The sequence below is a fragment of the Castor canadensis genome, chromosome 13 (assembly GCF_047511655.1).
Source record: "Castor canadensis chromosome 13, mCasCan1.hap1v2, whole genome shotgun sequence".
In the NCBI taxonomy this organism is placed as follows: Eukaryota; Metazoa; Chordata; class Mammalia; order Rodentia; family Castoridae; genus Castor; species Castor canadensis.
This window is the reverse complement of record NC_133398.1, coordinates 44105577-44129012: the sequence shown is the minus strand read 5'-3', so window position 1 is coordinate 44129012 and position 23436 is coordinate 44105577. Positions and strand designations below refer to the sequence as shown.

Genomic DNA, 23436 nt, shown 5'->3' with positions numbered 1-23436 from the left:
ATTTTCTTATTTCTACTGATGCAGATAGGTGTGTGATAAGAATATAAACATGCTAACATTGTTTTTGACAAAATTTCTTAATAAAACAGAGATATTAAAATGCACAAATACATTTAAATTTTTAGGCTTAAAAATTAAACTCATTAAATTGAAGATCAATGTCTTTTATCATCACAACTACTTAATATTGTAGTCGTAAATAATCATAAATTGTAAGTAATTTTTCATACTAGACTAAACAATGAGACAAGTGAAAAAATTTGCAAGTTATAAAAATTTGAAAAGAAGTAGTACAGTTATGATTCTAGACCCATGTTTACATACCTAGAAGAGTCCATAGAATCAATTAGAACTCTAAAAACAGATAAGTGTCAGCCTTAAAATACTGACACTAAGTATGATGAAACATGCCTGTAATTGCAGCACTTGGAATAATGTGGAAGTAGGATGGCAGGAAGTTCCAGACAGGCCTGGGCTGGAAATATAGCTCACTGGTAGAGCCCTTGCCTAGTATGTGCAAGGTTCTGGGCTTGACCCCCACACCACAAAATATTAAAATTCTAGAATAGACAACAGTCATCAAGAGGCTAGGAGAAAGCTTAACAGAACTATGAAGCATAAATGGATTCAAGTCTAACTTTTAACAAGAAACAAAAATAAGATTTAAACAAATGCAAAACTGGGCATTTTTTAGATAGGAAGACTCAATGTTATAAGTGTATTCTCTTAAATTAATCTAAAAAATTTATGGGATCTTAATGAAAATATGTCCAGGTTATTTTTATATAATCTAAAGTTGTTCAATCGAAAGTTTAATGGGAAAAATATATAAGCAATGATTTCTGGAAAATTCTGAGGAAAGGAATAAAATAATTAAGGGAAACTAGTCTATACAATATTAAATATGTCATAAAGTTAACATAGCTAAGATAGTATAATACAAATTAAAAGAATAAAGATCAGAAATAAAAGTATATAGTAAAGTAAACATAACAAGGCACTTTTCTTCACTAGGGAAATATTGATTGTTCAATGAAATGCTAATAGTTGATAGTAATGTGGAAAAAAAATAGTTATGTGCTCTTCTCATCCTTTTTATAATATACTCTTTACATGGGTGAAGGATTTTAACATGAACGAAGCAGTAAAAACTGGAAGAAAATTTAATAATCTCAGAATTATAAAGGCTTTTCTAAGTTTTATTCAATATTTTTAAAGAATTAAAAGGAACAATACATGAGTATAATTTATAAAGATTCAAGAAAATTTGCATGAATGAAAATTATCAAGTCAAAAGATAAGTTTTATGCCAGGAAATACACACTTGCAATTCATACAACAAAGGGCTAATTACCGCTCACAAATTAACAAGAAATTGACAATTTGCATAAGAGAAACACAAAAGGGTATTTATCATCTTTACTTATTGGAGGAGAAATATAAAATACAACTATAGTGAGATTCACTTTTAAACTAACAGACTGGGTAAAATGAGCAAAGTTTAATAGTGTACCATTCTGCTAAAAGTGTGGGGAGACACTGTTTAAATGGAAGGAATAATTGGTAAAGTCTTGATGGATGGCCATTGATATGGTTATCAAAATTACGTGTATATATCCTTTGACTCAAAAATTTTACTTCTAAAAATTTCTACTACAAATACATACTCAAGGAATAAATGTTCATCAATGGAGTATGTCAATGTAAATTACAATATTTTAACAATAATATGACAGTCCTACATATGCAAAAATAGAGAAAATATTCTTATTTTCAACTTCTTTTGCTATTTCTTCCTTTTCTTTTTTAAATAGGCCAAGTGTGTTTAAGAACTTCTAGTTGCTGGATAGTCTTAGCCATCACTAAAAATAATCATTACTTTTTTTCCAATGATAAACCATTACTTGGTTTATTGTTTGGGAGGGTGGGTCTCAAAAAGGCACTTTAGACTCTTGGAAGATAGCAGCTGAATGATGACCCTATCTTTTAGTACATTTCCAATACGCAGTTTAGTGAAGCTTGGGACTAGTTTGCAAGTATGTCTACATACAATTCCTTGGAAACCAAGATCTCAGAGTCAAATAGGTCGTACGTGTCCCATCTACTACTGCTTTTTTCATTTTTTTTTCTCTTTTGTCAGTACTGGGGTTTGAGCTTAGGGATTCAAACCTGCTAGGAAGCACTCTACCACAGTCCATCCAGTTCTCTTTTATTTTAGTTAATTTTCAGGTAGAATTTCATGACCCAGGGCCAGCCTCAGACCTCAATCCCTTACCTCCACTTTCTGTGTAGCTGGAGTTAGAGGGCTTTTTAATGATTTCCTAATAATGCTCTTACTAGGCTTCTGTTGAAAGATGTAATTATAATTAAAGTAAAATGATTATTGAAAGATTTGTATAAAATGTTATGAAGACTTCCTAGATCACTTTCTTTCCCATGGAAGACTTCAAAACATCACTACCCTTTGCTTCATGAAGGCTAATTTTGTTAGAACACTATCCCTGTACCTACATGTATCATAACTCTTATTACACAAAATTGTAAACTTCTGCATATTTATTTGACCCCCTCCTCCTTGAATTGTTATTTATCTTTTTCCCACTGCCTACTTAGCACATAGCACATTAACAAATGCTCTGTGTGAAGGCACACATTTTATTAAGTCCAAGGATTATTCTTTTCAGTGTGCTCAGTAATTTGGAATATTATGGAATACCTTCTTCATTTTGAAGTAATTTGATTATTTATTTATTTATGTTTTACAGTACTGGGGCTTGAAATCAGGGCCTTCCCCTTGAGCCACTTCACCAGCCTCTTTCTGTGTTGGGTATTTTTGAGATAGGGTCTCGTGAACTGTTTGCCTAGGCTGGTTTCCAACTACAATCCTGATCTCTGCCTACTGAGTAGCTAGGATTACAGAGATGTGAGTCACTGGTGCCTGGATAATCTTACATTTTAAATGAATGTCTCTCCCCCAATCAATGTCTGTTTCTGCTAATTTGAATTATTTTATCTTAATTTTCTATTCTGAAGTTGATTCTATATCAATAATAAAGAGCAGTATAATGTAAGATCTTAGAGAATCAAGTCCCTCAAATTAATATTTATGGGAAAATATGCTTTTGAATTATAACTATAGGGCTCCAAAACTGCAGGTCATAGAGATAACCAAACAGACTTTCATTGTTAGATTCTATAAGCTGAAATACAATTAAACTTCACTTAAGTAAAAAGAAAGACTTCCTGTGTAAAATGAAAGTTAATTTAAAAATAAAGAAGCAAACAAGAAGACACTCTCTCCACAACAGGGAATTTTTAGAAGAAAAAGGAGCTCTACATTCAGAACTAACACAGGACTATTATGGGATTCACGATTCAATAAGCATTTAAGCTAATGTGGTTCCTGCCAATAGGAGTTTTAAACTGCAGAATGCTGACTAAGGTACGTAACCTTCCCTCTAGAGTTATTTTAAGCAAAAGATAGTGTTGGTGTCTAGATTTGAGCTGGACTTAATGACTTCTCAAACTTCTTTCCAGTTTTTATCATTCTATTTGTTTTAGGAGGAAAAAGAAAAGGTCTCCAAATTTAGGAGAAGAAATGAGATTCCACAGTTTTAAGATAAATCACACTCGCTTTATCTGGAGTAGCAACCTCATTGTATAAAGAGAACTAGGTCATGTAGGTTCCAGCAATGGTTTTCCCAAATCAGACACAAATCTCTTAAGAAAAAACCAACCATTTACATAAGTCTTTAAAAGTATTTTTAAATTACTTCTAAAAATTCATATTATGAATTCATAATATCATATTATGCAAGATATTCTTGATAAAAATCTGCATGTGGATTTTCTTGTTCTGTAAAGTTAAATACTTTAATTGTGCTGGGGCTGTTTAATATATGAGGAATAGAAGTGATACATAAATTAAGTGCCCTCTAAGCATCTATTTTCACATAAAATTATACTTGCAGAATAATATCAGCATCTTTTAAAGTCCTATGATGAAATATTAGAAAATAAAGCTAAAGCTTTCAAAGTGACTTTGGGAAAATTTCTATGTATTTAAATAATAACATAATTCAACATATTATTTTTTAAAATTGAAGAAAAGAACCACTGTGCAAGAACCTTAACCTTAATTTTAGCTTAAAAATGCTTTAACATTTTAAAAATTTCCTTATTGCCTCCTCAATTCAAAATCTTATGATGTTTGAGACTGTTCTTGCTGTCATATCTCAAAGAGATATGTTCTTTTTTCTTCCTAAGGAGAAAATTGTGCCTCTTGAGCTAGGTTCCCACCTGAGGTTGAGCTTCTTCCTGACATCTCTCTCCCCTGGTTTCCCCTCCTCTTATTTTAAAATTCCTCTAGTACCTTAACAGATGATCTTATGACAAATAAGATCATGTATTAAATAAATAATATGCATAAATTTATCTTATGATAAATGTGCCCACTGCTCTAGCAGCTACTGCTATACCTGCTGCCTCATTCATGTCTCTCATGAGTTGACTCAATGTCATTAGCTCTCAGCCTTCAGTATTCATCAGAATCACTGGGATTGTTTTACAATGCCAGCTTCTCTTGGTATCAGTTTGATATAGCTATGGTAACAAAGTACCATGAAGTGAATGGATTAAACAGAAATTTGTTGTCACAATTCTAGAGGCTACATGTCCAACATCAAGGTGTTGGCAGGGCTAGTTCCTTTTGAGGACCGTGAGAGAGAATCTGTTCTATACTTCCTATAGTTTTTCGGTGTGCCTTGGTTTATAGATATCTGCTTTCATTTTCTCATGGCCACTTTCTTCCTTCTCCTTCTGCTCTCTCTCTGTTCAAATTTCCCCTTTTAACAAAGATACCAGAATATGAGAAAATTCTAATAGAGAACTACTCTGCTCCAGTATGACTTGAGCTTAAGCAATTACATTAGCAATGACCACTGCTAAGTAAATTCACATTCTGGAGTATTGGGGTTAAAACTTGAACATATGAACTTCAGAAAAGGGGTACAATTCAACCCTAATACCCTCTTTGAAAGTGTGATCCAGCAGGTTTGAAGTGTGTTTTTGTATGTGAACATTTTGAGGCAGCTAACTACTCTTTGAGAACCATGGTGGGAGGCAGGGGGATAGAAGCAGAAACTCACTTATAGTTTTTAGAGCATTAATTCTTTCCTAAGGTGGCTGAAATGTTTTTCCTCCTGAAAGGAAAATGCTTTTTCCACTAGAATGGCTTTGTATTAACATTTTATTTATTTTCACATGTATTGTTTAGCAAAACAAAATAAAACTAAACAAAACTAAAGAGGAGCTTTCAATGTAGAAAAACCTTGCTTCGATTTGTTTCTATCACTTCATCATTGTAAAGAATATTCTACAGTATGTATTCCTTGTGAATTCATTCATATTCTTTATGGAAATCTTTAAAGAGGTACTAATTAATAGACCAATGTTTAACATAATTCAACAATGAAGAGTCATTGTTGACTATCAGAAACCTTCCAATATCATACCAGGTATCATTGCAGTCTCTCTCCTCACTTATCTCACTATCTACCATTTCTTCAGAGTATAAGGACAAGTTGCCTAACCTCTGTTAGCTTTTACTTTTACAGAGGTAAAATAGGGAAAATCTGCTAGGTTGGGAGGAAGACAGAGAATATGACTGTCACAAAATAAGTGCTCAATACTGGTACGGTCACACTAGCAAACAAATGTCAAGTATTCTTTATCCAAGTTTCAAACAAAAATAGGGTGGAAATTACATTAAAATGTTTCTTAGCTATTTTTATGATGCAATATGATGGGTATAAAATGTAAACAATGAAAGGGAAGGAATTTGTTCCCTTTACTGCTGTAGCCTTAGTACATACTTCAAAACTTAGAAACTAGTATGTGCTCAGCAAATAGTTAAACAATAAATAAATCAACAGAGAAACAAGAAGAGTAATTCGACTCTTCAAAATTAAAACATAATATACACACCCCCAAGTAAAATGATTGAGGTTCCATTTTATTTAATGATATACCATGAACAAAATTATGTGACATTAGGTTTTCTTATATAAGATTTATAGCATAGTATTTCAATGTTTCAACACCACAATTCATTCAACTTTTTGAGGGTGTGGACTTTTGATTTATTTCTAGTGCTTGATTTTCTTGGCAATACTTTGATGTTGCTGGTAAATATTTTTTTTTTTTTGGCATTATTTAGGTTTGAACAGAGGCCTTGTGCTTGCTATGCAACAGTCAGCCACTTGAACCATGCTCCCAACCCTTTTTCCTTTCATTATTTTTTAAATAAGGTCTACCTTTTTTTTGCCCTGGCTAACTAGCTTGCAATTCTTCTATTTATATCTCCTGGAGAGCTGGGATGACAGGTGCTTCTTACCACACCTAGCTTTTTATTGGTTGAGACAGTGTCTGGCAGACTTTTTGCCCAGGCTTATCTTGAACTGCAATCCTCCTGATTTTTACCTCCTGAGCAGCTGGGATTATAAGCATGAGTCACAGCACCTGGTTGTAAGTAAAATTTTCTTAGAATAAACTCCACGGAATTTGCAGAGTCAAAAGAGGAAGTCCCTATTTGGTTTGGCCAGGAGAAAGATAAACTCCAGTCACTGAAGTATAATGTAATAACAGCAGTGCCTCCCTATATGGGCCATTATCTCTTCTGGGCTTCTGCTCTGATTGAATGATAGTGAGGCAAGTGGAGTGAACCTGCAATAATAGTTAGAAAGACCCTGAGAATTTTTCATTGTTGAAATATATTAAGAATTTCTCCATTAATGATGTATTACATTCCTCCCTCTACATACACATTCTGTGTTGCAATATTAGGCCCTTTTCTATAAAATAATCTCTTTGCCTACTTGTGGTTTTTATCATGTGTAGTGCAGGTTGGGCTGGTTACATCAAGAGCAGACAAAACCCTGGGGCTTCCAGCCATGACAGTGGTGACAAGGAGATAGCGAAGAGTTCCAGAGAGTCTTTGAGACCTGAGGGCACCAATTCCCAAAGCTCAGAGCTGTGATACCTTGAGATGACTAAGAGTTCCAAACAGTAAGTGAAGCCAGAAACTGAAAGAAGCTAAGACTTCAAAGGATAGTGGAAGTGTGGAGACGCTGAGAGGCCATGACGAGATGAAGATCAGAGCTGAGAGTATTTAGAAAACAAGTCCTGGTCAGTAGAAGAGTCTGAGAGAGCTGCCAAGGGTTCAGGAGTCAGGGTTTCCAACACACACAGCTCAGAAGCTATAACTTCTGGCCAGTGGGTGAGGGCCCTCTAAGCCCAAAGCAATAATCCTCTGCTTTAAGCACATACAGCACTAAACCTCTAGCTTTAAAATGTTGGTGCCATGGCCTCTATTTCTCAAGGCTTAATGCTTTAAGCCTCTGGTTTGGAAGTTCAACTTGTGGTCTCTGGAACTCAAGACCATCAGCACATTTATACTAGGTTCTAATCTAGGGACTTGTGGACACAGAAATGACCTGAGAACTGTCTACACCTGCTCAGGATTTATACTCCAATCAGGCATTCAGAAATATTTGTATTGCACTAGCATCTGACATAACTGCTGATCACAGTTGGGAAGTCAAGAATGTATTTCTCACCAGAATGTTTTCTTTTCTGACATGTACTATTGTTTTGCAGTTCCTTTTCCATGGACTTCCTTTCTTCAGATATTCACAAGTGGTTAGTTTTGTCTCCAGATCTCAGCTCAAAGATGACATCTACAGAGATGCCTTCCCTGAGCATCTCAATCCATTAATCTTGATCATCTCAGGATCACTGAAGTCCTTTATTACATTATAATCACATGATATTAACACATTTTACCTATGATTTCTTTGGTTTTCTGTAACTATATGAAGATAACAGCCTTGCCCGCCTTTTAAATACTAGCAAAATATTAAATGAAAATTGTTTAATTAAAAGACAAACATATAGGGAAAATTAGCATTATTTATTGATCTCTGGCTAGGAAATTATTTATTCTGATGACTTGTCATTAGATAATTGTTCTTTATTATGAAGCATATAGATGGTTCACTAGTCCTTGCCATATTCTGGGTAAAACAAACTTTATCTCTGTCTCCCTTTTTTTTCCTGAGTCTAAGCTCAGTAATCAAGAATAGTCTAAAGTGTTAACTGATAGGTACCCTGATTTCCACCAAACTCTAAAAAACAGACATTATGGTTCAGGAAGATGTTCTTATCTTTATAAACAAAGTTATTGGAATTTGGTTTAATTATCCATATCTTGTGAATTTGAGTATCTCAAGCCAGACTTCTTGCACCGTTTAACCTTTGGCTATAATGAAAACTGAATATTTGACCTAAAAAGCTGAAAAAATATTGAAGTGTGGTGACCACACAAAAAGAAGTATCACTAACAGGCCTTCTCTCAGTGATCAGCAAATCTCCCTAGATGCTCTCTCCAACAGTGGGCTTGAATTTTGTAAGTTTAATAATGTCCAAATCAAGCATAACATACCTTGGTTTGTATCAAGTATAATCATTTGAAACAGTGTTATATGTTGATGAAATATCGTCATTTGAGAAATGTTTCCGTCTACTGTCCAAATTTTCTAAATGACTCACAGGGAAGCTAAAGGCAGTCTACATGGGGATAAAAACCACACATATTTATTAATTTTAACCTTTTTTTTATCTCTTTGGATTTTTATGATCTTTAAGTAGAATGTCTCTGAAAGACCAATTTGTCTCTGTAAGACTTTATTTATGCACTTAACTAATAAGAATACTTCCATTGATAGGCAAAAACATTAATTATTTAAAATGCCTATCATTAAAATGTATGTTTTAGAAATGTTAAAAGAACAATGGCAGTGTTTACATTCTGAAGCATTAATATTGAGATGAGGAGGAGGTACTTTATGTCTTTCAAACTTACTTGCAAGGAATCTATTTATTCATTTAAATAAATTATGGAAATGCCTTATAGATTATACTTGATGAACTCAGCAGTTTAATTATTCATTTCCGCCAACATAGTTCTTCTGCAAACTTAACTATTGCCACACATTTTGATAGTTTTGTTCATGTAAGATCCAACTATTTGATTTCATTTTAGGTCATGATTATCAAATAACTCTAGACATATTTTGTGCACTTATGGGGGTACAGACAAACAGTGTTTCTCCCATTTGTGCATTTTCCATGATGAAGATGTGAGATGATTTAAAAAGTTATAACACAATGACAGGATCTGGTATAGGTCCCATTCATTGTATATTTGCTATTATTGATAGCACCTCTTTGATAATTTTTCACCCTAAGGATGATAGCTTTTAATATGATTCCATGCAAATAATTACCATGCAGTATAAATCTATTTTCAGCTTGGCCTGGAACTTCTTGTCAAATACAGTACAATTTCCAATTTCCCACTGTAAGTAGTTTGAATAATGAAAGCCTGTTGAAAAGATTAAAGCTATTTAATATCACTTAGGATTCTTAAAATACCAATTTCACAATTATGTTTACTTTACATAAATTGTAACAGACTTATAAGGCTTTTGAACAGGTTAACTAATGCCTTTAAAATATTCCCTGAAATCTTTTTTTAAGGACTTGCTCAATTTCTTTAAGGAAGAGATATTAGTCATGAAAATAAATTATGTAAGTGACCAATAAATTCCTCCTCAAGAAAAAATCTTTTGATTCTTACTTCCAACAGCTAAAGCAAAAAGCATTCCTCTCCATTCTAAATAATCTTTCTCTGTCTCCATCATGACTTATTAAAAGCTAAGAGAGGTGCCTACATTTGAAGTTAATACATGTATTTAGCTCTGGTAATGTCAAGAGAAGTGTACAGAGACCAACTTTAGTAACTGCTGAATTTGAAGACAAAAGTTTTTGTTGCCTAAAAATAATTAGCAATGTTTAATTCCAAAAATAGACTTTCAGGAATATGCTTGCCAATATTTTAAGAAGTGAAGGAGAAACTGAAGATTTTTAAAAAACTGAATCTTAGCTGTTTCATATCTTCAGGGGCACCAGGTAGTATTTCCTTGCATATATGAGTAAGTAGATAGGAAATTCAATGTCTGCCTTTTTGGCTTTTGTGACTGCTACCAATTGAACCTAAGTCCTTCTCAGAATATAGCTTCTTTTGCACCAGCATTGACCAGTGTCCATTATTTTGTGGCTGGTTAGCTTTTTGTAAATCTAATGTCAGAATTCTTACAATTGTTCCTAAGACATCTAGATTTTATTAGGATACAATTGCCAGTTTATATTCCAAATGCAATTTTGAGAAGAATTTTATGTCAAATTTTCAATTTTGACTTTAAAAATCACTACAAGCTTTAGGGTCAAAAATAGTATAGATACAAATATTATTTTGTTAAATCTATTTAAATAATTTTATGATAATATATCTTGTGGTGAATTTTCTTTTTTCATTTCACCTGTTTATTCAGAGAATAATTCTCCAGTCTGCCATTGTAAGCCTATAGCAAAGTTCTGGGAGGGCCGATTAGGGTAAAAGAGTTCATTCTCATTTTCTGTGTTCAAGATGGTTCCTGTCCTTCCTTTAATTGTATCTGGTTTCCTGGATGTAGCTAAAACTTTCCTCAATTAATTTCTACAGAGAATAAACTTCCTAACACTATTTTGGTTGGGTGAAGAGATTTGAGGCTCTAACAGCTTTTTACCAGACTTCTAAACAATACTTCAATTTTCAGTTTCAGCTTCACTAGGCATGTGCTGTCTCTAATTTCTGAGCATTTGGGGGATCTAAAGTTTTTAATCAGTGCTATAATTTGGGGATAATTTGAATGTGTCCCCTAAGGGTTCATGTGTTGGAAGCTTGATTTCCAGTGTGGGAATATTAAGAAGTGGTGGTACTTTAAGAAGTTGGGTCTAGTGGGAGGTTTTTAGTTCGTTAGTGAGCTGCTCTCAGAAGGAATTGTTGTTCTTGGGACCCCTGATTAGCTTTTGAGACAATGCTGTCACAAAAGAGAAAAAAAAAATAGATCTTTCTCTGATCTCTCTAGTTTTATAGTTTCATGTCTTACTATATCATCTCTCTCTCTCTCTCTCTCTTTCTGTCTGTCATGCACTATTGCCATAATGCCACCCCATTTTGGACATTCATCCTTTAAAATTGTGAAGTAAACTTTTTTTTCTACATATCTGGCCTTAGCAGTAGAAACTGAGCTAATCGATCATCTCACTTTGTATGTCTGCACTGCCTATGGTTATTCAGACGTCTAGTCCTCTCTTCTGAGTCCTTAACACTTGAATATCTACTTTCCATTTCTCATGATCTCATTCAAATAATTTCTCTACTCATCATATCTCTTCTCCTTCTCCTTTCTTCATTTGTTCCCATACAACTTATAATGAAATTTCATGAGAGTACAGATGCTCCATATGCCATATTCCTTCCTCATCTATTTATCACAGAGATTAAGTCCCTGTAAGAAACCCATGTGATCTTGAAAGCACTTGTTAAATTGTGCTTCCAATTTCAGAAGCTCCATTGTGATTTTTTAAAAGTTTCCTCTCATAATCCTATTTATCTTCTCTAAATGTTTTTTGATTGTACTGGTTTTAGTTTTAATCCATATAAGATTTTCATACATCAAATATATTTCATACCTATTTATATATTAAATGCCTGATACATGTGATGCCTGGATTCGGGGCAAGACACATTCTGTTCAGCTTTCTCTGTTCTAGTCATCTTGTCCTGCACACAGAAATTTTGAAAGGGCTTTACACTAGCTCCTAGCTTGAGTTTCCCTTGGGAATTTCTGTTCATATTGCATTAGGTCTTCAGTTCCTGCTGCTACTCTAGTTATAGTAGCTACATTTTTCTGAAATAAAAATTGGGGTCTATTTTCTAATGACTTAAAAACATTTTTTTGTTACCTGACTTGTGAATATATAAAAATCAAATCATCTTTGGTAATGGTTCATTTTAGTAAAAACATTACAAACTTGGAGTCAACATTAAGCTGGGTTGGAAAGATAAAGCTATCTCTGTCTTTAAGTAACTTACAGTACAAGCATTTAGTTAATAAATTTCCTTTGTTCTAGAATATTGAGGCAGTGGTAAGGCATGGTAAACCAGTCACTGGAAATATGTCAGTGAACAAATACTTTTCACAGGTTATTTCATATTTTATTTCAACAGATAACAGATTGACCCTTCCAGGCTTATCATCATGGAAGACAGGGCTGTGAAACTACACACACACACAAACCCACACACACAATAAAATTCCACCAATTTATTTCCCTCACTTTAGAATTACAAGCATAAATAATTCAAGAATTTCCAGTTAGCATACTCTAAACCATTTTAATGCATACAAAAAGAAATCCTTAATGAATTTACTTTACCCTCAGAGACAAAAGCAATCCACTTTCTTCATGTCAGGAGTAATTCACATTGACTTCTTTCTTAAACTCAAGGTCTGGTATCTCAGTGTTTCTCCAATTTCTAATGGCTTTGGTTTCTGGGGTTGGCTATTCCCTAGCCATGTTTTGATCACTTAAGGTATTGAACTGGTAGGATTTAAAATAAAATGTATAAAGTTCAGGACAAATAGTAAACAATTTCCCCATATTTATGTAGTCCCTGAACCACAGATTTGTGAAGTAGAGTCCAATAGAATACTTGGTGATTGTGCTATTTTCTATCCTTGACTTGATCAGTATATGGTGATAATGTTAACAAACAGAAACTTCAGCATTAAGAATTAAAAAATAGAGTTCACATCCATAATCCTGGCTACCTAGAAGGCAGAAATTAGGAGGATCATGCTTTGAAGTCAGCCCAAGCAAATAGTTCGAGACGCCTATCTCAACCAATGTGCAAAGCCCTGAGTTCATACCCTCCTACTGCCCCCTCACCAAAGAGTTAAAAAATAAAGAATAATTTGATTTTATTTATAATAGATGTTATTCTTATTAGCTAATGAGCTGGGAGGAGATTGAAATACTGTTTTGTGCTATTATTATAATTAATAGCAAGTTTTCTAAAATCATCTATTACTTTAAATGGAGCTATACTTAATTTGATTGAATTATAAGATTCTGTACCTATGAAAAATTTGGGTAGAAAAGATAACCACTAGATATAAAATTGGTAGAGTTCTATAAATTTTAGAATTACATCAATATTTTTGATATTTGCTGACTAGTTCCACATGTATTTTGTGGTGTTTGGGGAAATATATTTAATACTAATTTCTTCATGGGATTCATATTGAGCCCAACTGGATAAAAATCATAACTGAGAAAGGAGTATCATCCCCATACATCCCATGAGGAAGACCATAATAGAGCCATGACTGAGATCCAACAAAGAAGTGTACCATTTGTACCCAAACTCTGAATGATGGAGATTCCCCTATGATGCATGTGCTCATACATCTCATAGAACTTGATTGAAAAATGGCATAATTTCATAAGGACTTTGAATTCCCTAATTAAATCAATCTCTTTCCTAATTTTTAAAAAAAATCTTTTAAAAACTTTCAGCTCATAAGAGTAGAATTAAATAATATTTAGTTATTTAGTCTCCCAATCATAAATAGACTACACATTTATACATTCCTGAAGCTTTTATGACTAATTATTACATATAGCCCACTAGGGGTTATTTATTGGTTATTAATTATGACCTAGATTACTTGGATTTTTCAGAAAAATGCCAATTTCTTGTCTGATTTTAGTGTTTGAAGACAATTTTTTCCTACCATTGAGTTATAAACAATCACTCTCACCTCTCAGGAACACCTGTCAAGGGGTTTACTACTCAAAAATGGAATACATTAAATAATTTTGAGGGAATACTTTCAAGGTCTTTCTGGCATTGTCAAACATAGGAGAGGTAAAGTGTTAACCTTTCTTGTGGCCAGGTTATTCTCTGGTCTCTCTACCAACACTTCAAGGAAAGGCTTGCAAATTTGATTACTCTAAATATAAAATAATAAGTAACAGTGAGTGGATATGGGCAGAGTGATATGTTCTAAACTGTTGGCACCCATATTCCTGTAAGCTTTTTCTTGCATGTCCTCCTTTAAACAGGAAAGCAGAGTCAAGCAGTGTGTGAACTCTCAGGATTGGCTAATCATGTCTATATGATTCATATTTTTTCACTTTCTGCTTCTCACTCACTCTCCCTGCCCTCTCAGAAATGAGCAAATGTATATTCCTCAAATACAGACTGAGGAAGAGTTTCTCCTTCTTTCTTGTTTGCTTACTTTATTCTTTCTTCCCATTCTCCCTCCCGGCTCTCCTTTCCCTATTTTAAAGACCTATGTTAGGATCCTGTTTTGTACAGGAAATACAACTTACATGTTATTTTCATGGTGATATACCTGAACAGGAAATGATTAGTTTAGGGTTTTAGCCAGGAGTGTAATTGATCACTACCAAAACAGACAGTATAGCAACATGAAAAGAAAATATCTTTAGAAAAACATGCAATTCAAATTTTGTATAATCTAAATAACCTTGAAAATGGTAACTTAATAACTTTGAACATATTGCATCTGGGGAATGGAGACAGTATTTTCAATAGCAGCTAAGAGAGTACTAAACCAGTCATTAAGTATGAAAACAATAGCGTCATCACTACCCTCATTAATTTTCTTGTTCTGAGTAATAGGCACAGTATAGTTACTATTTCAAATAATTTACAACTTAGAAAACTGAAACTCAAAAAACTCAATATTTCCTTTAAGGTAGCATGGCAAATTAGGGACAGATTTAGGATTTAATATCAAATTTGTCATATTATAAAGCCTATACTCAAACTACTATCTAATATGGCCTCTTAAATGTTCCTTTATTGATAGAACTGATGTCACCCATTCTGTTCATGTGTATGTGAACTAGATTTAGGGAAAGAATTATGTATCCTCTTTTAGCTCTGGGTCTCTGGAGATGTATCTACAGAAACAGGCATATGCATATGCATGCAGGCACTGAATAAAATATTGGTTTTAATCAGGTCAAGCTGCACTCATATTAACTAGGACTATGTTTTTCAATACAGTAGCCTCAAGTTACAAATGGTTACTTAAATTTAAGCAAAATAAAATTAAAAATTGATATCCTTGGTCTCGCCAGCCACATGTCATGTACTCAGAGAGTACATGTGGCTATTGGCTCCTGCACTGACCATCACAGATATGTAAGTATGCCACCACTATTGAACAACTGGACAATGAACAAGGTGAATTATCTATACAATTCCTTCACTGCAGAAGAGAAAGTACGCAATGTGAAAACTCTCATATTGCAGCCCAATAACACAGGTCCACTCACACAAAATTATAAATATCAAATATAGAGAGAATTAAATTTATTCTGACATGTATTTCCTTTATGGTCACTGACTCTGAAGCTGAATGCAAAGCTTTGTCCCATGCAACAAGATTTTTAAGCAAAGCTTAGCACACCCTTTCTTATGTTATTACTCACCTACTTCAACAGATTCTGATTTTGGATACTCCAAAAAAACATGCAGGCTTTCGAAGCAGCTCAAACATTAGTCATCCTCATTATTTGAAAGTTCCTAGAGAGTTCAATTTGTTGGAGAAACTTCAATAAAGGAGGAAAGGAGTGTAGTTATTTGGGAACCCCTGTGTTTTTCTAGAGGAAAGTTAACAAGGCAGAAGAGATGGCATTCTGATATATCCAACCAATCTTCTGAACTAGTCCATGCAGCGGCAAAGATATGGAAAATGAAAAGTCACACTGATCAAACAATTTCAGGAAAATAAACAGATAAGCACAAAAAATGAAATGAATCAGCATGCTTTTCTTTGGCCTGGTTTTCTGAGGATCTGCATGGTGACTAGCAATAGAATAGTGACTTATTAAGAAACACATATATTCATTCTTCCTGGGTCTTGGCTTTCCCCCCCTATATTCTCTCTTTGTCTTCTCTCTCTCTCTCTCTCTTTCCTCTTTCTCTCTCTTTCTGTCTTTAAAGGAAACAGATAATTTGTGTAACAAATGTTTATATATATCTCTCCTATTAGTCAATAAGGTAAAACTGTTACCTTCCTCAGTTTATAAATAGCCACTTATCAACTACATAATAAAAATAAGTATCTCTAGGAATCCCTAGATATTATAAATATCCTGTACAGTGATGTATCTATTATAAACACTTTATGTTAGTATTGGATCCATTTCCCTCTGGAAAATGGCTTTTTAAAACTTGGTATCAACACAGTAGGGTGAGTTTGTTTAGTAAATGAATCACCCACCTTCCACCTTGCATTATCTGAAATTATTAGTTATATTTTTAAGTATATAATATTCTTTATCATGATCTTCAAGGTTTATATTTAGAGAATGAACAAAGTTATACTTTTAGGCATACATTTAAATTGGGCTTATGAGAAAAAGAAAGATTACGCTTGACATTATATCTTAGAAGATAAAACTGAGCAAAAAGAAAAACATTTTCTTAATGGAAACAGAACTTATGGGATATTAGAGAGATATACTTTTATACTATTTTAGTTAAAGATGTATCTTTAAAAAGTATTTCAGCATCTTTGATAGTAAATACACTCTTGAGTAAATAATCCTTAATATTTGCATGTATAAAAGCAATGGAATAAAAATTGCAGATGGATCATGACATTCCCTTTATCTGGATATCAACTCTCCTGACAGCTGACAATTGTGGAAGTCTTGTAGATACTCAAGACAGTCAATTTCAATCATTTGTAAACTTGTATTTCCATGGGTATTGTATCAGTCTGCAAAAAATACACTAAAGGATTCTGTCATCTCCCCAATTTCATCCAACTATTGAATTCCATTTTCTGTAGAGAAAACCACAGAATGTGTGTCTCAGAAAAGATCCTCTGGAGACTTTCAGCTGTCTGAATGACAATATAAAGGTTGTTCTTTAAGTCTGGCCCATTTGTTCTTTCACATCTGCTTATAGAATTTACTAGAAGCCTACAGAGGTTTTAGCCTTAGCATACTGTCATTGGGAAATTCTAAGAAAATGATGTCTAATATAGCTATGTTATAAAATAGTCAGAGAATCTGTAGATCACAACAGCCAAGTACAAGTGAAAACTCATTATCTGAGAAAAGGTCTAATGGTGTGTACATGTTCCACTCTGTTTTGGCAATCTGGTGCTACAGTAGAAAAAAAGGCTAGTCTAAAAATGGTAATATGCCAGTGCATTTTCCAAACCTTTCTGTAAATATAATTTAATTATCATCACACAGTAGAAGCGTATTTCAAAACTCTAAAAACTGGAGCTTAAATGTAAGTAGCAGAGAGATTGAATGGCAGGTTCTGCATACCCCTAATGTGTCTTTAGAGATATAGGGAAATTTAAATGCAAAGATTTTCTTGCTGATACGGTAAATGCATAGCTCTACTCATGGTTTCTTGACTGCAAGGAGGTAGGGATATCCTGATTGTGGTTCACATTTCTGCTCCTGTATTACCAAGGACAGGATGCTAGCAAATGAAGATTCCTTCAAAATCCAGACAATATTTTCAGAAGGATGGTTATATTGTTTAATTTTTCTTGTTGCTGTGACTTTAGTTACTTTTACTGTTGCTGCTAATACAATAAGCCATAGAAACATCTTAAGGGAGGAAAGATTTATTTGGGCTCATAGTTTCAGCCCATGGTTGCTTGTCCCCATGCACTTGGACAGAACATCATGGTGTCAGGAACATATGGTGGAGGAAGTTCTTACCTCAAGGTAGATAGAAAGCAGAGAGGAAGAATATAGGAGCAATGGTAAAATATAGCCTCCAAGGACATGTACACCATGACCTATTTCCTCCAACTAGGCCCTTTCTCCAACTTTTCACCACCTCCCAATCATACTATAATATGAATCCATCAAGGGATTATTCTACTTGCTAGGTCAGACTCCTCGTCCCTCATAATCTAATCATCTTTGGAAACACCATCTTGGGCATATCCACCCATGTGCTTTGGTAATCTCTTAGGCAATTCTTAATCCAATTAAGTTGCCAATCAAAATTAGCATTACAGGTGTTAAATAACTCTAGTATCTGACATTAAAGTTCTCCATTAAAAATTCCACATTTCATACAGGAAAATAAAACACAGAGAGGTCATCTTCCCTCCTTACCCCATGTCTACAAGACTGAAAACATTGTGATTGAGGAATCAGGACATGGTAGGAGAGCAAAGCACTGCAAAAAGGTGACCTTGTTAATTAGTGAAGACAGCTACACTCAGTTGAGGATGACCATGAAGGTTGCAAGAAACAATAATGATTAGAGCTCAAGAGGGAAAGCTAGTGTGCAAACAGTCATAAATTTAAATGCATGCTTATTTGCACAGGTAAATTTAAACTTTTACAATTAAAGCAAAAACATTCTTCATTGTGCTTGAATCATGACAAGTGAATATCTTGTTTTTGCATATTAAATGATTCATTTAATTAAATGACTCTTAGACCAAATAACTAGATGATAAATTCAGTATAAGAGAAATATTAGTCAGCTGTTGTTCATGTATGGGTGAACAGAATTCATGGACATGTCTAATCCATTACATCATCATGGTTATTGCAGCATATAAAATACTCAGGACCAGAACTCATCACAGAAGCACTCTTCATAGTCACGGTATTGATTTCAATTATGTCTTTCTTGCTAATGCATTCTGTGCACCTGTCAGTAGGCAGAGAAAGCAGGATTAAATCAAACCAAAAGCCATACCTGCAGCAAAATCAGCCTCATGTAGCCCAAAGAAAAGGTAAAGAAGCAAAGACTATGAGCTATGAGAGCCATTCAGAGAAATGTGCTCAATGGCATGGAGTTTAAAATCACCCATAAAAATGAATACATTGTCCATCTTTTTCTCTTGCGGCACTTCTGCAGTTGACAGTACCATTGTCTGCTGTATTAAGATTGGGAGAACTAAGCTGGAAAATGTGATAGCAAATCCTTAACTCAAGCATCAGTATATGGAGAAGGCTGTTAAACTGCCATGGTAGCAGAATGCATAAATGTCAACATTATTTTAGAATGATTTATTATTATATTTGTAAGTCAAAATAAATAAATGTGGCCACATCATCATGGATAACTTTTCTAAATCAGAATCTGCAGGTGACATTTTCTATTAGGATGACATTTCAAACCTTTAAAAACAAAACAAAATGTGTAGAGTTTTGCTAAGGATTTTTGAAGTTCTCAGCATATTAGCGCAAGGGCTTGGGAAGCAGGGGTGGTTTGAAGAACCATCAAATAAGTAAATAAGAGAAAGACGTAAGAAAGAATATGTGACATAACTCAGATACTCATCACTAAAGAAACAGCAATTGTAAAGGCAAATGCATTGTAAAATGTCTTTCTACAAGCAGACTATTGTGCTGACAACATAAACCTCTGAACAGATAAAGTATTAATGGGCAGAAACTGCAGAGGAAACATAATCATGTTAGTTCAGAATGCAGACCTAAAATTATACCCATATAATTACTTAAATATTCATTCTTTCAGAATTATAGATATTAACATATCACCTATTGAGTTCTTAATTTTTAAAACCAAAATACAGCAAAAGTTTCTACTGGCAGCAATATTTTTTAGAACTAAAATGGTTCATTTGTAATGATTATTGAGGTCACTGCACTTTTTAGTTTGTCACCGTTAAAATAACACATCATTTATCCTAATAAATGAATCAATAAATTAGAAATTTGCTATAATGTGAAAGAAAAAATATATTTGGTGGCATTCAGATGATATTTTCAACGTTATTCTCTTATAGAAAAAGAAATTATAGAATTTTCATTTTTATGGCAACAACCTTCAAGTTATATATAGTGAAAATAGTATAACCAATATGCTTGAATTAGATTACATAGAAAGGCAAATGAATAGGAATTTATTAAATATGCAAATCATCAGTGCTGTCCTAAATTCATAATATATTACAAAGTATAATACAGTAGATACTATCTACAATGCTATATGTATGATACTATATGTTTGTTATATATTATATACCCTACATGTAAATTGATTAAGTGGCATATTATTTTTATATAGTTTTTTGAGGGGTAGTGCTGGGAGTTGAACCCAGGACCTTATACATGCTAAAATGCATTTCTCTACCACTAAGTTACATTGCTAACTCCTTATACAGTTAAAAAATAATAATATACTACTTAGAGTGATCTTCTGAAATAATAAATTCTAATAAAATTGATTATGCAATTTATCCTTTAAGTTGAAAAATGCCAAACATAAATGAAATAGCTCCTGTGTCTGTCTGGGATAATATACTACTACAATATTTTGAAAGAAAGTTAAGAAAAGAAAGACATCTGACATCAAGGGTTAAAAAAATAAGAAAAATAAGATCTTGATGTTCGTACATATTTTCTAAGCATAACAACACTGTTCATACCCTTGTACATGAGTACTTTTCACATTTTTCCTCCATGTGAAAACTGCCATATAAAAGTCATTGTTTAAAAGAGTCTTAGAAACACTTTATTTCTTGAAATATTTTCTTCATATTTTTCTTCTACTAATATCATTATTTTCCCTACTTATATAGTCTTCACTGTCTCCTTTATTTCCCTGGTGTTCAAAATGACCTTCATGTTGAGTTTTATGAAAGATACTTGGTGTTTTATAATGTGTCTTGGCCCAAAAGACACTAACACGATTATGCTAATGTTTAGGATTAATAAGAAAATGGGATATATATATATATACGTAAAAAACAGGATATGGTATTTTATGCTATTATTGTTTATAGAATAAAGTGTCCTGGGGAAAAATATAAGATTATTACCTGAGAACTGAAATGATAAATAGATTACATATCCTAAGGAAATATTTTGGAAAGAGAGAAAGAAAGCATCATTTTTAAATGGTCTAAAATATAAAACCTAATTTGGAAAGGGATGGAGATGACGGTGGAGTTACAGATATACTGACCTAGATCTGAGGGCTGGAGTCTGGAATCTATCTCTGATGTATGATATGCAGATCCTGTGCAAAGTTAAGAATTGAATATTACATTTCCACTTCAGTTTCTTCAGTTATGTAAACATGGATAGTGTCTATCAAAGAAAAATGAAATCCATAAGCTTAACTATGCACTTATGAAGTAGACAATGTTCTTCATTGAGTTCAGATAACATTCAATCTAACAAAAAGAGCCAGCCTTTGTCCCAGAAAATCAGCCCTACCAGGTGATAAAAACCAAGCCTGTTCTGAAGTGGAGGAGGCTGTTGTTCTCCACCACAAAAATCAGCAATGGACAAGCTAGGGGACCTAAGAAATTTGCAATTTCATGCCCCATATCCCTTGACAAAATTTATCTCTTATTACTAGATTCCTACCCTGGATATTGGATAAAGAACATGAGACCCCAATATAGTTTGCTAATCATCTCCTAGAGACTGAGTTCTTCCTGAACCTCCATTCTGTCACAGATAGGCCACTTGTGACTACAGATAAGGCTTCTAGTTCTTAGTGTTTCTTCTTCAAATTTTTTGAGACTACATTATGCATGTGCATAATGAAGCTTCCTTCCACTGGCAGCCGTATGCCAGAAGTTCTAGTCATTTACCTCTTTGGAGATCAACTTGGGCAGGCCAACAAGTGGTTTTCTTAGGCAGCATCTACAGCTGGATTAGCTTTTGTGGAGCCTACATGACTTAAGCCAATGGCTACTGGTATCTAAAGTGGCCCCATTTTACTATCTATTCCCTGACAATTCTTCAATTTCCACTCAAGTAGTTAAGAAATATTTATGGATTATTTTATATACCATGCATCCTTGTATAAGATAAATAGAAGGGAGCTAGAAAAAGAGAATCCTTGTTTTCTAGAAGCTTAATATTTGGAAGCACCAGCTGCTTTCTTCATAGTTGCTAGTTTTTATATTTTATGTTAGCTCGGAATTAGCATTGATTAGTTATATGAGAGGATTTCATAGTGATAATTCCACATGCGTACAGTGTAATTTGAAATGTTCACCCCTCCATTCTTTAGCCTGTGTGGCATTAGATACTTAGCTTGGGGCTCCTTGTTCAGTTACACTTCTTTATACTTACAAATGACAGATATGCTTGTCTTATTCCTTATTTTAGAAGGTCTTTTTTAAGGTCTCATAAATAGCACGAGTAATGCCAAGTAAAACTTCATACTATTGCTGTCAAGTTGTCAATATATTTATTTCTCTTGTTGGAGGCAATATGTGTACGCATTCCTAAAATTATAATGTTCCTACAGAATGCCTGTCACATAGATTTTTTATCAGAATTATATTAAGGTTGTGTTTTGGCAAATCACTTTAACTTCCTTCATAAAGCTATCATCAAATGTAGTCTAGATATGTGGTTCTTCTTGTGAATTCTCGTATTTTTACCCTTTGCAGTTATTTATGCATGTTTTAGACGAGCATTCTACAAAGTGTGTTCTACAGAACACTGGTGCTGCTACATAGTTGATGCAAAGAGATTTTCATAGGTAAATTAGATTATGAAATGTTACTTATTATATTCTCTCTCTTGGAGATTTATGATGAAGATTAAAATATTAAAAGTTCTAAGTAGTCTTGTAGGAAAGAAACTGTTTTATCTGTGTTTAACACATTCCCTAAACTTACTTAATCATTAATCCTGAGAGCATGGCTCAAGTAATAGAGCGTTTGCTGGACAAATGCAGGGCCTTGAGTTCAGATACCAGTACTGGAAAAAATTTTGGCTGGAGGTATGGCTCATGTTGTAGAGTATCTTCCTTTAAAAAGTGTAACACTGGTTTTCAGAACAGGCTCACCAACTAAATTCATCTTGTTTGTATAACAGAAAAGGAAGTTCCATGAGAAAAGGGATTCTTGTGTACCAGTATCATGTAATAGGTACTAAATAAAAGAGGTCCAAATGAATGAATAAAACATTTTCAAAGTATGTTATTTGGAATTATTCACAAATGTTTTTGACTAGAGGCTCTGAATATGGTTTAAATAGAGTTAAACTTTTCAGATTTTTCAGATAAATTAAATAAACCCCTTTATGGTTAACTTACTCGTTTGGTTTATTAGTTTTAGTTCATTTCTCATGTAGATCAGTTTACATTATTCCATTCCAAAAGAACCTATGTCCTAGAGCCCTGAACTATAAAATCCCCAGATGCCACTCTAGACATATACTTTTACTGCAAAGCAAGGAAACAAAAACCAAAAAAAAACCAAAAAAACAAAGCAAGTTAACACCTGCATCTCAAAAGGAAAAAGAAACAAAATCCTGTATCCAAATACATTTGCTACTCCTAATTGTAAGTGGAGGGAAGGTGAGAGGGTCAGAATCACTACTCATTGATTTTGTGGTTCATAATCTATTTGTGAAAAATAGGCAATTAAAAAAACATTAGTAATTAAGGGAGGCATTAAA

The 23436-nt window shown here is 33.6% G+C and overlaps 1 protein-coding gene across 40 annotated transcripts in view; it reads right to left on the bottom strand.

The window, feature by feature from the left end:
• The window catches only part of Lingo2 (leucine rich repeat and Ig domain containing 2), a 1208229-nt gene that overhangs the window by 270651 nt on the left and 914142 nt on the right, over positions 1-23436 (bottom strand). For 3 of the 40 annotated variants that reach the window (XR_012440409.1, XR_012440405.1, XR_012440406.1), the window contains one exon: positions 1004-21099. The exons of 36 other annotated variants lie outside the window; for them this stretch is intronic. The gene's annotated coding sequence lies outside the window, so the exon portion shown is untranslated. Of the gene's footprint in view, positions 1-1003; positions 21100-23436 lie in introns of those variants that run through there. One more of the 40 variants, XR_012440407.1, reaches the window with a different exon arrangement.